Here is an 18463-nt window from a genome sequence, read left to right as displayed (position 1 = left end):
TTTCAGAAGACGCCGGTACGTCATTCTCACGAGGAATAGAGCTGCCAAAGATTTCCTCGTTAATTTCCTGACACATTTTTAAGATTGCATCTCCCGATGGTGGCGCCTCTGCATTATCATCATCAATTGAGTTGTCAACGGCGTTTCTTAACATTTCACGAGAATGGAGCTATATGACATGAAATTTCACAGGTTGGAATACAGCCGTTCAAAGAAACACCTTTGAAAAGTCAGCTTTTTAAATGCAGGCGCCGTTTTTTCTGGTCAATTTGAGACCGTTCTTTCCATTTAGAACACCCGACATGCACGGCTTCCGAGACAACTTGCACCATACTTAAAAAAACACCGGAGGGCTCTGCAGGAGTGAAATCAACTGTCGTTAGCAAGCGTCTTGAGAAAGTGCACAGAATTTTTTTAATGCGCCTGGTTATGTAAATAACTAAGATTAATGAGCTAACCTTTGAAATATTCTTTTAAGGGCCAAGATGTCAATTGTAAAGTTGCAGGGCGCATTGAGAAACACCCAATTAAAGTGTTTGAAACATAATACGTTTTCGTGCTTTTTTCCGACCTTCAAAGAACGCACATTCGCGGCGCGCTCGCACGCCGTGATTGGGGAAGCGAGGTTCACGCGGTATTTTTTTTGTATTTCGCGGGCGTTTTTTTGAATGCTTAGATGGGCCAGTTGGTACATCGTGGGAAAATAAGCGCCAAAAAAACACGGACAAAGAGTAGCGCCCTGTGTCGTTGTCAATCTACTCTTTGTCCGTGTTTTTTTGGCGCTTATTTTCCCACGTTTTTTTGAAGGCTAGGAAAAAGAGCATGCAAAGGGCACCTTGTTGAAAATGGTTTAATTGGGTGTTTCTTAATGAGCTCTACAACTTTCCATTTCACACCTCGGCTTTTAAACGAAGATTTCAAAAGTTAGCTTGTTACTCTTAAATAAATAGGCGCACTAAAACAATTTTGTGCACTTTCACAATAGACTTTCTAACAGCGTACAGTTGGTTTCACTCCCGCAGAACGCTCCGTTTTTTTTTTGTTTTTTTTAAAGTTTGGTGCAAGTTATCTGGGACACTCCGCATATATGTACTGGTAGTGTACATTTAGTACACTAAAAGCATACATGTAGTGTACTAAACGTGCACTTATAGTATGCTAAATGTACACTCGAGGTGCACTTATGGTATACTACATATGTACTTTGGGTGTACTAAAGATATACTATTTTGTTTCATAAAAGTGTGAAACTAATACGATTTCCGTACATACCCTAAGTTCACTATTTGTATACTTTCAGTATACTGATTTTGAACGACTTTTCGCTAAGGGCAAACAGGATACTAGAAAACGCACGACTCCGACAAACCATGAAAATTGAAGCGGGCTTGAAGCGGGCGCGTCCGCTTCAATTTTCACGATTTGTCGGAGTCGTGCGTTTTGTAGTGTCCTGTTTGGACACCCCTTTGCTCTGCATAATCAATCGGCTACACTACAGTGTCATGCCGAATTAGTGTTTAATCGCGCAAAAAATGCAATGCGAGCCGCCCTGGCTGCCCGCTTCATCCAGCCTATCCAGCACATGCCTTAGTGGCGCCCTCTTGAGCCGTCGACACGGACTACGACAGCTCTGAGCGTTTGCTGAGCTCACTACTCCTCCTCTTGTTCACGGCTACTCAAGCCAGGGCCAACGACGTCATGAAGGAGGTTATTTTTTTTCTAGTTTTTGTAATTTTATTTTGCCTATACCTCCTCAAATAAAGCGAGACTCGAAAAAAAAAAAAGTTTCATTAAGTTACTGCGTTCGGTGCGCTCAGGTTCGGTGCAAATTAAAGACCAGTCAAAAAGTCGTTGCAGGACCCCTTTGAAAAGCGAACGAGAAACCTATTTTTGTCACTTTTGATGTAGTAACAAGTAACGGTATTTAGTTACTTCTTGGGGGAAGGTGCACAAAACAAGTTCCCAACCTAGTGCTCCCCCGCTTATGGTCAAGAGGTCCAACGAGTCAAGAGGTCCAATAGCCACGTGACAGCCGAGTCAAGAGGTCCAACGAGTCAAAAGGTCCAATTTGAGTCAAGAGGTCCAACGCGTCAAGAGGTCCAACGAGTCAAAAGGTCCAATTTGTGTCAAGAGGTCCAACGGGTCAAGAGGTCCATCGAGTCACGAGGTCCATCGAGTCAAGAGGTCCAACGCGTCAAGAGGTCCAACGCGTCAAGAGGTCCATCGAGCCTTATTTTTATCTTCTCTGTTTATAATGATATTGCTATTAATGGACGGCTTGTGACGGTTACTGTTTGACCTATTTGAATTATTTTGGAGAATACAAGTACTACGTAGGCTATTGGAGACAAGTAGACAGATACTATTTGCCACAATGTATATGTATTTTCGTGTTAAATAATGGATAGTGCCTGGCGACATATTTTGGACTTGTAGAACTTAATATCTGTGTTCCAGTCTCTTTGTTCTAGGACTTATTTATGCCATTTCTACGGAAGTGTCTCTCAAACTCCCGAGATATAGAATGCAAATGTACCTCAGCATCTCGCGTTTAGCCTTCCCTTTCATGTATCTCAGTAATTGTAATCGCAAGTACTTCCTTGGGTAACTTCGTGCAGTCCCGGGTTCTCGTATGTTTGATTAAAATATGATGCACTACTATTTTATGCTTTAGTTTTTATTCACCGAGTTCACCGATTCATTAAGAGGTAAATAACACAACATGGGAAGAAGCTCAAATATCACTGGAGGGCGTCTTTAAACGAGCCCAAATTATGCCACTCGGCGTCCAATAGAGTGTTGCAAAGGAACGCGAACATTGTCTGCTTGAAACGTTATGGCCGGTGCAAGCTATAGCGGGTTAATTTGGGCCATTGGCTTACTTAAAAGCAGGGAGCAGCCACAAATACTTATAATAGCGATATGAAACTCCTTTACTGCTCTTTATTTTTGAGAATGCTGTAAAATAAACCACAAAACTGAACATTTCATGAATAAGCATTCTTGACACGAATTACCTAACACTTGTTTGTCGATATCATTTACTTTTAGTTGAAATTACGCGACGTGTTAGTCGGTTGGAATTGTAAGATGGTGGGTTACTTGCTCAATCATTTTTAGAAAATTGGGTCGAAGTCGATTGAAGAACTGTTTGTGTCGGAAAGCAGGTCGATCTCTGAAGTCGATAGATCTCTACTGTGTCCAGTGCTAGGCCATGGCGAATGAAAAATTTACTAACTTTACATGCCATGCTGCGCAAGGGCAAACTGTCCCTCCAAGTTCTTCGAAGACCAAGCACTTCAAAATATCAAGGAAGCTATTTTGACGAGACGTGAACAAATTTAAACAATTATTACAACTTTTGAAAATAATGTCACAGAAATAAAAAAAAAATATAAAACTATGTTCAGTTATCCTGACGTCAAACGACGTAATAGTGCTTCAGTGTGATAGTAGACGTCGAAATGGCAAATAACTATAGACATATCTTTCGTATGTGACGAAAGGTGTGTTCAAAATAGTTTTACAATTATTTAGAACCCGGATGTCGAAGGAGTCACGTCCTAAAAAAAAAAGGCATCTCAAATCTTGAAATGTTAAGACCTTGCCGGTTACGTGTTGGATATTCGCGGGGGAGAGCAACACGGGAGATGCAGATTTACGACTTTGTGGTCAGGTCAGGGGTAGAAGAGAGAAGGCACACAGGTCCCCAGCAGACGAATGTTGCTATAAGCTTGACAGTTTATAACAACAATGATTTCCGGTGTTTACAAATCCAGTGCCCAGCACGCGAACCCCACAGCCCAGCGCGCGCGTATCTGTCGCTTCAGAAACCAAGCAAATCACGGGTCATACGCACGAACACTGATTACATCGCCGGCCAGAATCGATGTATCAAAGCCGTGTTCGTGAGATTCCCCTGCCGTGTGGAAGTTTTCACAGCTTAATTTTTTTTCCCGACATTTTTCTTTTCCGTCTTATTTGGGTAGCATCTCTGTTGTCTGCTTTTTTAATGCGTGAGCATTACCTGGCTCAGTCAGCGAAAAAACCGACGGCAAAATCCGTCGTTAAAATCCATGACTTGTCTAACACAATCCAACGTAATAATAATAAAAAAACTCTGGCTACGGGATATTTTTGGTCCCGTGATTTCTCTGGTCACGTGACCTATCTGGTCATGTGGACAAACAAAAAAAAAAGTCTGGTCACGTGACCAAAAAAAAAAAACACTGGTCACGTGACCTCCCTGGTTACGTGAGCACGAAACCATCTCCTGCCTGGTTTCGAACCTAGGCCCTCTTCATCGCGCAACTAGCGCGCTATCTGTTGCGGACACACATCTCGGGAAAAGGTAGTGCTCGCGCATTCTCACACCGTAAGAAAAAGCTTAGGTGCCCTCATAGTTTTTTTTTTTCTCTTTTTTGCCTGTACTTATTTCACACCCCTTGCCTGTACATATTTCCCACCAAGAGATGCAACGGTCAAGCTATCCAATATTGGACCTCTTGACGCGTTGGACCTCTTGACACATCGAGGCACGAGTCAAGAGATCCAATATGGGTCAAGAGATCCAACGCGTCAAGAGGTCCAACGAGTCAAGAGATCCACGGCGAGTCAAGAGGTCCAACGCGTCAGGAGGTCCAACGCGTCAAGAGGTCCAATATTGGACCTCTTGACTCGTTGGACCTTTTGACGCGTTGGACCTCCTGACTCGGAATCGTGCTCCCCCCCCCCCCCCCCCCCGGGCTAGTGACTGTAATTTGCACGACGAGAAAGTGCTCTATAGACGATAAAAACATGCGCGCAAGGTATGTCAACATGAGTAGAGTTATCTTTGAATGAACGCGTTAAAAAAACAAGTAATTATTAAAGACGACAAAAATTGGAAGTGGCTACAGCTTTATAAGGACGACACATTCAAAGTAGCGACCAAAAGAACGCTGATGTAACGCGTTTCTTTGGAATCTCGGCAACGAGTCACGTTTATTTAGCTAATTTTTGATCAAGTCACGAGTAAAGGCTGGTGTAGACATTTGCAACGAGTGCGTTAGCTACGATTCCGTCCGTTGTGACCGGAACGACCGCTCTGCGTCGGGCGTACACACTCCTGCCACAACTGCTACAAGTGCAGCAGGTCTTCAGCACGGCAGCCGCTTCTCCGCCGACGTCAGCTGTTTCCGCGGTGCCTCTAAAAAGAAGGGAAGCCGCTGCCACTGACTGGTTTAACAGAGAATCGACAGAGAGTTATTTTATACCCTCAAGCTTTATTAATTTTAATGTTTCCAGGGTAGGCGCATGCAGGAGAGAATGGATCAAAATAAAAGAAAAGAAAAAGATCCAGTCTTGGTCCATAACGACTGTAACACACGACTTTGCCAAAAGTACAAATCTCGCCACACGCCTTTTCTACGATTAATAAAGACGATGTAATTTTTGCAGCGATATATAGCAACGTCAAAATACGATTTCTTGATCACGTGCACATAGGGCTGACACTCAGTTACTCGAACCGGCGGTTTAGTGAACGCCGATTTTTCATCGAAAGACACCTTAGCGAATAGTCGGCCGGCGAGAAGCGGCGTTTACGGCTTCACATTTTCTTGGTTCACATATTCCTAATGAGCCGCCACAGATTGCCGCTGCGAAACAGTGTGAACGCAGCGCGGGGGGGGGGGGGCAAGCTCTTTGGTACGTTGCTACAACGTCGATTCGCTCAAATGACTCCTCTTTTCTCAAACGTCACTCGCTCATTTGACATGGGCCTATAATCACATGACGTTGCGAGCGTTCCGGCATCCTAACACTACTCACTTTCTTAGGGTGATGAAAACGCGGGAAAAATTTATCCTTCATAGGCGCCTTTATTACCAGTACGCACCCGCAATACCTTGAACTTGGATGCACGCAGGGAGTGCGCAAAATAAAATGAAAAATTGGGCAATGTTTGAGGACACACATGCTAAGAAAGCACCCCTATAGCCGAGGTGAACAAGCACAACGGCACGAGCGTTTCTTCTGTCTTGAAGCTGCCGCCATAACATCGCCGCACGGGTAGATGGATCTTCTCTTCAAGGACGTGCTAGCTTATCATCGGGACGCACGACGAGAATTCACAATCAAGGGTAGCGCTCTACGCGGAACGACGAGCTTCCACCACGTCGACCACGTCGACGATCTCCAGCGACGCCATGTTCTTCAGCGAATAGGAGGAACGGCGACCGGCATGCAACGCGCGCGGCCGAGCTTTTCTCGACCTGTGATTGGTCTGTCGGTGCGTTCGGTCCGTTCGGTACCAATTATGCCGATGACGTTCAGCCCGGCTCAACTCCTTGAGTAGCGAACGAACACGAACAAAACGGCCGTTTGTCGCTTCGTTGACATGGCAACTCGACGTTCCAGCCGGTTGCATACGTTCGTAAGCATATTAGTAGCTCTGAAGAGAAATGTGTGAACGGGCCTTAACGGTATTTAGTTTACTTCAGTAACGTGTCCATGTCTGCATCGAAGTGTTCCTGTATCGAAATGCCTTTTCGACTACAATGCGAGAAGAAGTTAAAGGCACAACTGTAGCACGTTAGCGAAACTCTGGATCTTCGCGTCGTCGTGTAAGCGCCTCTGCTTCGCACTGTCACTTCTCTGGATCTTCGCGACATCTCCGTGTGCGCGTGGCACGGGCGGCCTCTCGTTGGTGGTCAGTGTGGGTGCGAAGCCGGCCGCGAACCGCAGTAACCAGTCCTTCTCTCGGCGCTCGCTCCAGGGACGAAGTACGGCAGGGGACACATGAGGGATGAAAACGGGCGCCGCGCGGCAGTATACACCTTACCAAATAACGCTCCTAGGCCGACGCCATGTTGCTTATGCTGATGCGGCTGGTGCGACTCGCGTGCCCTTTATCAGCTAGAAATTTTCTGCCACTCTCTTGGACTGTGAAACCCCGCTCAGCGCGATTCTCTAGCTATGTTTTGGTGGCTTTGCATTCAACGTTTTCTGACCCCTCTTGAAACTTTCCACTTAATTTTTCTGTTGCATGCTGCGTACACGGGAAAAAAAGTTCCCGAACAAAATGTCCCCGAAAAAAAAAAAAAAAAAGGCCCCAGGTGGGAAGTAGGAAAAAATGTCCCCAAGGGATTTTCTATCTCTGGGTTTCCCTGATCCTCATGGCCTTCGGGCGGTCCGGTCATATGTTATTGGGAAAAAATGCACCGTGCCGCAAGTAGAAAAAAAACGGGCCCAACAATAAAGGAATTATACAATTCCGCGGGGTACACATCGTGACACTGTTAGCGCGAACACGACATCGGCGTATTTTCAAACGATATTTTATCGTGTGCATTGTATCCCCAAATAAGCACTCTCAGTACCTATAAAAACTTTGATGATAATTAACCTTCTGTTTGTATGAATAAAAAAAACTTTAAAAAAACTAGCGATCTCTTGTTCGTGCTAACAGCGTCGCGCTTTTTACCTATTTGGAAATGGTTCGCAAGTACCTCTCAAATTTCCCCAAACACAATATCTTGGTTTTGGAAGTGTTATAAATGTCTAATACATAATGAAAAACAAACAAAAACAGTTGAGATACAATGTTACAAAATCAGGAATGAAATGACACACTCTAGATTCATACACAAAAGTCAAAAGTGAATCTTACAGCAGCAGAAAAAAAATGTCCCTTTGTGGACATTTTTTCCTACTTTCCACTTCGGACCTTTTTTTCCGGGTATATATTTTTCGGGGACATTTTTTCCGGGGACATTTTTTTAACTTTTACAAAAGACATGCTTTCCGGGGACATTTTTTTCCAGAACCCGTTCTCCCCTCTTCCAGAGATGATCCGCGCAGAGTCCTTCTCTGTCAGAGCAAGAAACAGTTGTTCCGGTTGGAGTCAGTCGCGCCCGTTCTTTTGCTTCGGTGCTGCTGTGAAAAAAGGAAGCTCTCCCCAAAGCGTGCCGCAAAACGAAGTGATCTTGGTTCCGTCTGATCGTCAAGATGTGGCTGTCGTCCACTGTTACTGTGTTATTTGAGATCTTTCTGAAGTAAATTCTTCGTAGATAACGCTGGATCGTGTGGTACGTACAATATATTGTTCGAATGTTAACACTTGCTAAATTGTATGTCCGTGTCCTGTCCATCGGTAAACACGCTATTTTTGAGCGTGAAAAATGCATGCCTTTTTTCACGCTCAAACCACAAACCGTGTCAAACGCTTTGTCGTCTGACACGCGGTTAATCGGGTGGTGCCGTCAAAACATATCGTAAAAAAAAACAAACACCAACTAACATTCCAGTCGCATTTGTTCTGTCGCGCAACAACCCAACAAAAATAGTTTAGATTTCCGTGTTTATTTTGCTTTTTTCTTTTTTGAAATGTGGTACAATGCTTTCTCAATGTCTTCGGGAGGGTGCATACACCATGAAACGGCAAAAGACAAGAATTTTGCCGCCGGCAGTGTTTGAGACTGCGCCTATCGAAATCACAGTTCACTCAGTTAGGGTTAGCAGGGACGCCGGTGAGAGCCTAGCCTAAAACCCAGTGACTGGGCTTGAAAACGGTTTGTTGCGCCTGGGGTCGAGTGTTTCTTGGAAAGGTGTATATATCATAGCGACCGCGATGTCGGCGGTCGCCTCGGTGGCTCCGAGGCAAGAGCGCCGGCCTACGGATCCCCAGGTGGCGGGTTCGAATCCCGACCGAGGAGCCCGCAATATGACGGAGGCTTCTTGCGGAGAAGGCGCCGTGTAACCGAGTTTTCGGTTGCACGTCAAAAGATCCCCAGGTGGTCGAAATTAATCCTCAGTCCTCCGCTGAGGCGTGCCAGATGCCCCTCGTAGGTTTGGCACGTAAAACCCCCAAATTTGACTTTTTTTTGGCGATGTCGGCGTCCCTACGTCACTTCCGCTCGGCGCGGCGTCGCTCGGATCTGGTCGATACTGAGAAAGCCGCGCGGTGCGCCTGTGGCGATCCTAGCGGCGAGCGCAGCGCGGCCCCCGCTTTCACCGCTCATGTGTTCCATGCTTGAGACCTTGGCGCGGCGGCACCATCACGGAACTTTAGAATAACGTACGCAATTTTAGCGCACACTAGCGCTAAATTTAGCGCTAGCGTTGGTGCACGCTACGCAAGAGAGTTTTAGAATAGCGTGTCTCCGCAGCGACGCAAAAGCCCAAGCATCTCGCGCTTGCAACACCCACCAAGATACCGTCGCAATTTTTACTTCACGCGAGAAATGCTGTAACTTGAGAAAAAACAATATTTTGGTCTAGAGTAACATTTTAGATTTGTTTAAACATGAGAATACGACGCGAGCGGTCGACCGGTCGTGTCCGCTTGCGTCGCCTCGGCAAGAGAGGTACCTTCGCCGTATACTTTTGCCGAGAGAGAGACAGAAAAGACTTTTATTGACGGAATATAAGAATTCCTTAGAGTGCGGTCCTCGTTGTGGCCTGGTGTCGGCGACCTCCTTAGCCCTTTCCACCAAGACGCTTTGCAGCTCAGGGTCGGAGCTTCGGAGCGAGGTCTCCCACTTATCATGGGATGGGATTGAGGGAAAAGGGTCTTGTGGGCAAGTCCATATTATGCTGGGCAGAGTGGCTTTGTCTCCACAAAGGGTGCATTCCGAGGTAGGGTACGTTAAGGTGAAGATGTGGGTGAGGGTAGCGGGGTTAGGAAAAGTGCGCGTCTGTAGTTGACGTCAACTATGGGCCTGCTGGGCAGACTTGTACGTAGTTGAACTTTTTTTACTCAAGTTACTGTAGTTTAACTACCTTTCTGAGTAGTTTGGTGTCTTTCAATTACATTTTTATTTCGGTAATTAGTACTTTACTTTAATTACTTTTTTGAGTAACTTCTACTCAAATTACAAATTACTTTCGAATTTTAGCGGTTGTTTTGTCTATCAACAAACATTCCTAAACAAAAGATTTAAGATGTTGGAAGATTAGCTGATATTTGCAAAGAGCTTGAGTCGCAGGAAGGGGGGGGGGGGAAGAAAAAAATGGTTTGGAGAGTCCGAAACCCCCAAAATTTTCACGAACCGCCCGAATTGCAACAAACTGCTACGAGGCGCGGGGAGCGAACAGATACGACGCAAGAGAGGCCGAGTAACTGCGGAATTAGCGCCAAAGACTGGTGTTTTTTTTGTGTCCCGAAGCTCAAGGAGACTTGACCCACTGGAAGAAAGGGCTGGTCCCCGCTTCTTCCCAACGTAGAAACTCTCGCCCACCACAGGAGGTGCACACACTGCATCCTTGCTCAAAGGAGGCAACGAAGTGCAGCACCTGCTCCGAAGCTCATCTGATGATCCCGTAGTTTGTGCTCTGCTGAAAGAATCACGTGCTAAAGGGCAACGCAAAGGAGACCTTTTTGCGTTGCCTTTCCTCCCGAAACTTAGAATATGCAGATCTTCAAAGATTCAAAGATCGTTCGAGAAACCTTATAATTCCCCCGACATTTTTATATAAAAATAACTAACAAGCAGTGTTGGGAAGTACGCCAAGTACGTGGTACATAAAGTACTACTGTTTAGAAAACTTGTACTTTACTTGAAGTACATTCTCTGAGCAAGTACTTGTTCTTTCCGAGAAAAGTAAAACTCCCGACTTCAATGCACATTCCCCGAATTCGAAGACAAAAAATGACATATCGTCGTGTGAAAACGCGCTCTTTCGAGACGTCATCTGATCATTTCTCTGAGTGAATTAATGGCGGCAATGAGACCGATACGAATATGTGCCTTATAAGTTGATTGTGTCAAATAGCTCGTCAGCGCGAGTAAAACCACTACACTGTGGCGACTTGACTTTATACAATATTTGCTGCCATTTCCGTAAAAAATTTATGCCCCTCCGATTACCCCAGGAGGCTGGAGCAATGCATACCAGTTAAACAAACACTGTATAGAGTATGAAAGGGCATCATGAAAGATTGTGTTAAAATTACTTTTACTTTACCTTGAAATATATTGTATTTATAGTACGTTACTTCCAGTGTATTGCACCGAGTGCACTTACTACTTTACTTGAAGTACATAACTTCTCATTTACTTTGTACGTTACTTCAAGTACCTTTTAGTTGTACTTTACGCAACACTGTAAACAAGCGAACACTGTCTAAAAAATCAAGCCCAGGCAGTGTTAAAGCTCAAAGTAGAAATAACACAGTTGCACTACATCATTGACTAAACAAACAAGTACAAAGAAATTAGGCACGCAGAAGCAGAACGAGCTATTAAAGCATTTCTGTGAAAAAAAAGTCAATTCATATTTGGCTACCGCAATTTCGCGAACGGAACCAAACCTATGTAGTTTCTTTTTACCGGAAAGAAACATATAAAAGTAACTTCAAAAGTAATTTCTAAAGTAATTCGCTACTTTTTAAGGTAATTAGTAATTTTCTCAATTACTTTTCATTTGAGTAATTTCTACTCTACTCAAAGTACTTTTGAGGTCAGTACTCAGTAACTTAACCTAATTACTTTTATTGAGTAACTTGTACATGTCTGCTGCTGGGTAAGGAACTTGTCGGCTGGGGAATAGGCCTGACTGGAGAGGGGGTAGTGTGTGGTAATTTCTTGGAAGCTGGATGAACTATCCCTGGCGGATCTCGCCCCATGGTAGGGATGGAGGCTAGTCTTTGCCCGGATGGTGTGTCCTCGGGCTTGTTCATGGGCCGCCTCGTTTCCCTCGAGACCAGCGTCCGCGGGTGTCTCCAGACCAGTCTGAGGGGGGTCTGGGGCGGGTTTCTGCCAAGAATTTTGAGCACTAGCTCGGAAATGCGGCCAGCTGCGAAATTTCGAAGGGCGGTTTTAGAATCTGTGATGATCACTGTGGGGTGATCATCGTTTATAATAAAAAAGGGTTGTCAACAGTATGTTCGTCTGGCTCCGACTTTTCTCTGCTCTCGTAGAATCTGGAGACCTGAGTGACTTCCATTGGATTGACTAAGCTTTTGTTTAGGTTCACAGTTATTAATCCATTACTCATCTCAAGCTATTACTAGGGCTAGGCAATTAATCGATTAACCTACCAATTAATCGATTAATGCTGTGATCGCGATTAATTTTTCAACCGGTTAATCCGCAGTAATAATGCGCTGCCTGCGGAGTCCCGCGTGCGGCCAGCGCACGCGGGACTCTGCGGAAACGAGTTGGCCCATTCCACAGCCCGAGGATACACCGTCCGGGCGGGAGGGACCCAGTCTCGAGACCGCGGGGCTCGTTCAGCGCGCGAACGTCTAGTCGCCTTCTATGACATTAGGGAGTTGTAGTAAATCGTTTTTCTCCTCCGCTACGTTATCCCCGAAGAAAACGCCGCAGCTGCGCATGCGCGCCGCCAGCCTTGTCTGCATAGTTCAAGGTCTTGTGGCGGATTGCGGAGCGCTATCCGGGTGCTTAGCGGGCTTCGGGAACGGTCTACTACAATTCCGTATTGCCTCACATTACCGTCTCTCCCGCCGCCTTTACCCTCCTGTGACCCAAGCCCTCTCCCGGGAAGAGAGCGTTATGTGGCGCCAGCTGCAGACACACTCCTTCCCCAGCCCTCTCCTCCTCTCCCGCATCTACCCATCCCTCTGCAATCCCTCCTGCATTCTCTGCAGTGCCATAGCTACTCTCTCCCATTTATTATGGGAGTGTCCTTCTGTCCATCCCTCTCCGTTCCCTCGGAGGAGCGCTGGGACGCTGCGCTACGCAGCTCAGACCCGACCACCCAATAGACTACTTCCATAAAGCCCTACATGCAACACGGCGCGCGTTGCACTCTGGGAACTAGTTGGCCAGCCAGGGAGGAGGGTGGCATGGTTTCGGTTTCGATCGACACGTCGACAAGAGATTATACACAGAGTGTGGGCTATTAACGGCCGTTATCTCATGTTTTCTGGTCCCGAGAGCGTCATTTGTGGTCGCTAAACTAACCTAAACGGCCAGACCTCGAAGCTTTAGACAAGCCCGAGACGTATAGCTTGTCTTAACTCATGCTTGTTGTATTTTTGTACTCGAGCCTTCCTGTTAGCGTTCAAATCGAGGTATGTGGACGAGCCAGTGCTGGGAATCTCGACGCTGCGAAGCTCGGGGATCTTGCTTGTGTACGAATCAACAAGCTGTAGCAACCAATAAGTATGCATGCATCGAGCTCGGGCCTTTACTTTAGTGTTGTTGATCAGAAAGTTTGTTTGTTTCGTGCGTCCACAGACGAAATATCACTTTTTGCAATTCCTGTTTTTCTTAATACGCCTGAGTACGCGAGGTAAAACTCGGAGGCGCCATTGAAAAGCTCAATTTTAACACACTTCTTATCTCTCATCTGTACTGACCCGCAGCACTGCACGAAGTGAGGTCCCTACCCGCTTGCGTTCCATTAATGTTCAACATGGCGTATGCGCATAAAGTTATCCTGCAATCATATAGGCACATTCGCACGCACAGACCGTTTTTAGAAGGCAAAAGTCGAGCACTTGTGTGAAGAATATGTCGCACCGTTCGCCGGGAGTGCGCCGGACGGGCATGAACCCATGCGGTGCGCCAAACGAACGAAAGTATTCAAAGCGCGTTTGTCGGTTGCTAATGGCCATAATATTTGTTATGTGTTTGCTTTCTTCCTGCCTGAGTACGCCGAGATAATTTCAGACACACCGTTGAGGCACAGATCTTGGGCGTCAGTTAAAGTTCGTCCAAAAGGCTTAGCGAGGAGTAGGGGACGCTTGTTAGGGCTTCCGTCGTAGCTCGCCGATCTCAGCGTTTGCGAAAACTTAATCTTCTATCAGCATAAAATTTGAGTGGGATATATATGATGACACGAGGAAGACATCATAGTAACTTTTGTGCAGTAGAGAGGTCGAATTTATTGCGTTTCCTTCAAAGTTCATGCGTCAACGCTGGGCTCAACTTTGATACTCCTGCGAGAATGCGGCTTGCTTTTTGCCCAATGAAGTAACAAGAAGCGGACGTTTGGCAAACAAAATAGGTGAAAGGCTTCAGATGAACAAATTTCAGTTGTTGTTAACTGGTACTAGACGGGATTATTGAAATTGAACTGAAAGATGCGCTCGTGGGGTGAGGTGACTAGCCACGTCTTACTACGGTTGCATACGCACTCATAATATCCGGTGTTTCGGGAACCAAGAAAAGTGCACCGGTCCTCGTTTTGTATCGCTCGAGAATGAGTGTATTGTACGTTCGTGAAAAGTCAGATAATCGAAAACGCAAGCAGCGCGTTCGGTCGCGGCGTGATAGCATGAGATAAAATTGCTCACTCGAAACCGAAACTGAGCGGCCAACTAGTTCCCAGAGTGCACTGCGTGGTATTTCGCCGCGATGGGGCGCGTCGGTTTTGGAAGAAGTCCATTACAGGTGGTCCGTCGGGCTGCCGAGGTCGCCGAGGCCCATGGGCTCTCGGCCACCAGGGCCGGTTTTCTCGAAGCGATGGTAAACCCATTTTGGTAAACCACGGTGCCTAGGAAGGGAAAAGTACCTAGGTACTGTAATAAAAGGCTGGATATAGAACAACAATAATTATTTTTGATTGGGCAATAAGATGCGCCATCTATCGGTGAAACAAGCCAGTCATTTTGTTTATCCTCTTTTTCCGCTGGTTGTCATCGATCTAGTATGGTATTTTAAGTCAAAATATAGTAATGTTGTACTTGAAGACCAATTTATTTGCTTCCGATGGTACGAAGAAATTTTAGCTACTATGCTAGAGTTTGTCGAGGAATATTCGAAAATGTAAGAAACATTTCCTTCTATATGTTTCGCCATAAACAACGCATAACTTTCCCGTGTTTCTTCCAGTCTGGCAACGCCGGTGCTGTAGTCTCGTTTTCGTTCCTTGCGACGCACGTTTCTGCGATTCCTGCTGATCTCAACTGTTTGCCCTCTCTTCCGTTTGCCCAACCGATTCACCGGTGACGAGAAGCTAAGCTTCTCGTCACCGTTGAATTGCTGGCCACCGGGGATATGTAGAAACCTCAATGCTGTCAGCATACTGTCGGCGCACTGTGAACAAAAAAACTGTACAATTTCTCAGCTGTTCACCCGGAACGAAGACTTTATTGAGGATAACCCCCTTTCTCCGCAAAGTAATCGCTGCTCACGAGTTGGCGTGCATAGTGTAACAAATTAAACGTCTTAGTATGAATATGTACCAACACTCGTTCGCAAAACATTTTTTTTTACTCACCATAAAAACACTTGCAAGGCTTATGTACCGTCATATGTCTTGGATCCCGGACTGCTGAAGAGTGATGCGTTCGCGGAATGCTGCCGTCGGTTAGTTTAGTAGTCCCTCTGAACTATCGCTTTGCTTGACGTGCGAATAGGTTGATGGTGAGTCATTAAGATAACAGCCAGATCGAAATGAATGTTCAGCAGAACCAAGCAGAACTATTAGCCCTCATTAAGCGACGCCGCGGCCATTTTGCTTCTAGGTACTGCTCCTCCCTCGGCGCCCCTGCTTTCCCAGTCACGTGACCTGGAATTTTCCTTTCTAGGGACAATAGTTAACTTTAACCCACGGTTCGCGTTCGAGAAAAAGGGCCCAGGTGGGGCTGACTCTCGAAGGAGCGCGGGCATAACCGCCTCCACCTCTGTAAATAAATAAAGTTATTTCCATCCGTCCAACCGGTTAATCTGTACAATTTTGACGAATCAAAAGAAAGTAAAAATGAAATGCTTTCACCACGCAGAGGTGGACGAGTAAACCTGTATGAAGGGCAAACTTTAGGGAAACGTTTAACCTGATGTAAACTTTAGGGGTAATATTTTCAACTCAAGACAAATGCAGAAGGTTTCAAGCGTCTCGGCCACTTCAATGCCGTGCGAGTGTCCGTTTAGTGCGCCATAGACTATTGTAAATATTCAAAGGAAATCGCACTATTACCAGACAGTATAAATGAACTTCTTGGCCTCATCTGGGAATGCGAGTGTCCTTCAAGTGTTCTCAACTACACACCAAGTTTGATTTAGAATCGAATTCTATATTGCACCGTTTATCACAAATATAGCAGCATAAAAAAAAAATTGGCTTTTAAGAACATTGTGCATGAAAATGAACGAGACCGAATAATCAATTAAAAGGCGGCGATTAATCGGGTTAAAATTTTAATCGATGTCCAGCCCTAGTTATAACTTTCTTTAGAAACTGGGTTGTTGTTGGTTTAAATCTAGTCCTGTGCCACTTTAGCACGAAAAGCATTCTGCTCCTGTGACACAAAAAGGGGTGAGGAAGAAACATCAATATAAAACAACATGCCTCTATAGGTACCGCCAGGGAAGGCACAACCGATGGCATATTTTATAATAAACAATGAAAACCGTTTACAACTCCCTGTAACACCGAATTAGAGCGCAGCTCTTGAGGAGGAGGAGGAAAGGGTACTGAGGGTCACGTGTTCTGGGGGGGGTCACGTGACCCGTCGAGGTCACGACGTTGGTGGTGTCACGTGACCCCCTCGTGACCTAGGGGAAGGTGTCACGTGACCTGGGGGTGTCACGTGACCTCGGGGGCGGTCACGTGACGTGGGGGGTCACGTGACCCCCCAGATAACTTTCCCCGATAGATTTAGCGGGTAATTTTTTCGGCTAGATTTAGCGGAGAATTTTTTTCCGCTAGCTTTAGCGGGGAAGTTTTTCCGCTAGATTTAGCGGGGAAAATTTTCCGCTAGGTTTAGCGGAGAAATTTTTCCGCTAGATCTAGCGGGGAAGTTTTCCCGCTAGATTTAACGGGGAAAATTTTCCGCTAGTTATAGCGGGGAAATTGTTTCGCTAGATGTAGCGGGTAAATTTTTCCGCTAGATTTAACGGAGAAATTTTTCCGCTAGATTTAGCGGGGAAATATTTCCGCTAGATTTAGCGGGTAAAGTTTTCCGCTAGGTTTAGCGGGGAAATTTTTCCGCTAGATTTAACGGGGAAATTTGTCCGCTAAATTTAGCGGGGAAATTTACCCATAATGCACCGCGCGGTTACGCCGACGGCGACGCCGCTCAAGCAGGATACGGGCGCTTAAGAGCTGCGCTCTAAAAATAGGGTGGCCGTCCACCAATCTTGTCACAGAAACCGCACAATTAATTTTTTTCATCACACGTTTTATGCTTAAATACTCCATCATAACTTCTGAAAGTTGTCTGCGGAATTGCCAGGTCTCCTAATTCTCTGTGTCATTCGGTAGTTATGGTTGATAGCAGCTCACACGCACTTTAGGTAGCCAGGTATTCTGGCTATGAAGGGCCTTCCGGAGCATGCATCGCTCTCAACGGCATGTCGACCATCTCCGGAGTGCTCAATGAATTGTACCTGAAAGTGTGATGAATATTGCCGAGCGCGCAGCGGGGCCAAGTAGGCAGCGCGGCCGTGGCTGCTTCCCACGCGCGATTCCCGGGGGTGACGCGTCTTTCATTTATTCTTGCAATTTAATGTTCTGGCACATTCGAGAACTCTGTTGCTTCTTCAAGGTACGAATGTTCTAGTCGCCGAAATTTCTAGGTCGATTGTTCCAGATACCAACGCGTGCACATAAGGGGCTCCGCGTGGCGATACGAAATCAGTTTCGCGTCAGCGTTCGAGCCTGCTGCTTCGCCGCCTTCGACGGTCGCGACTCTCTGTTTTTATCTCTTTTCCTTTTTTATTTTTAGGCACAAGTTCGCCCAATTAAACATTTCAGCTTCCCCAGTTATTCTTTGTTCCATTACCTCTTTATTCGTGACAATATTGAAGTATAAAGATATGCAATTTCTGATCAGCTCGCTAAGCCTTCATAAATCTGATGATCACACAGTGCTTCACCTCATTCAATAGCATCTTGCAGAATGGGCGAAAAGTAAAGTGATTGGTCACGCATGGGCAGAAGGGTCCTGTCTAACTGTTGGCCAATTGAGATTGGAGCTGCGCCCCGGGTTAGCAAGATAATAAAAAATCTCTGAATACTTTAGGAACTAACTTTATATGTTGTAGTTTTAGGTGCCAGGGCACCATCTACCTGGATATTAGCAAAGAGTGGAAAAATGAAAAGCTGCTCATTTTTAGCGTTTTGTTTAGTGCACTTTATTGCAATACAGAGATGCTTTGTGGGGAAACTAAGGTCATGACTGTCTTTGCTCTGTAGACTGTCATTTTTGTTAGCATATGGAGCTTTAACCGTCTGGTTAATGCCCCTTATTCGCTGTAGATAAATAAGGATAACTAACTCATCATTTTGCAAAGAAAGCAAGAAAATGCTGTTCAAAATTTTCTTTTTCTGACTTTGTTGAGCATACTTTATACGTGGGTGCTTTGTGAAGAAACTAACGGCATGGCTTCTCCTTGATTGTAACTGTAGTTTAAGGTGACATAAAGTGTAGTCCTGCTTTTTCCGAATATCAATTGAGGCTAGAAAAGCTATAAATTATCTAATTTTATGAGAACCAAAATTATAAGTTTTGTATTAGTGCTTTGGCCCCACTTTTTTTCCTAAGGTTATTAAAAGATTCCTGCTAGTG

At 45.6% G+C, this 18463-nt stretch overlaps 1 protein-coding gene across 1 annotated transcript in view; it reads left to right on the top strand.

The window, feature by feature from the left end:
* The window catches only part of LOC121836060 (TNF receptor-associated factor 6-like), a 57113-nt gene that overhangs the window by 20287 nt on the left and 18363 nt on the right, over positions 1-18463 (top strand). The gene's annotated exons all lie outside the window — the stretch shown is intronic.

The sequence above is a fragment of the Ixodes scapularis genome, unplaced genomic scaffold, assembly GCF_016920785.2.
Source record: "Ixodes scapularis isolate PalLabHiFi unplaced genomic scaffold, ASM1692078v2 PGA_scaffold1__304_contigs__length_218370807, whole genome shotgun sequence".
Taxonomy (NCBI): Eukaryota; Metazoa; Arthropoda; class Arachnida; order Ixodida; family Ixodidae; genus Ixodes; species Ixodes scapularis.
Note: the sequence above shows the minus strand (reverse complement) of the source record. Positions and strands in the feature narration are given on the sequence as shown.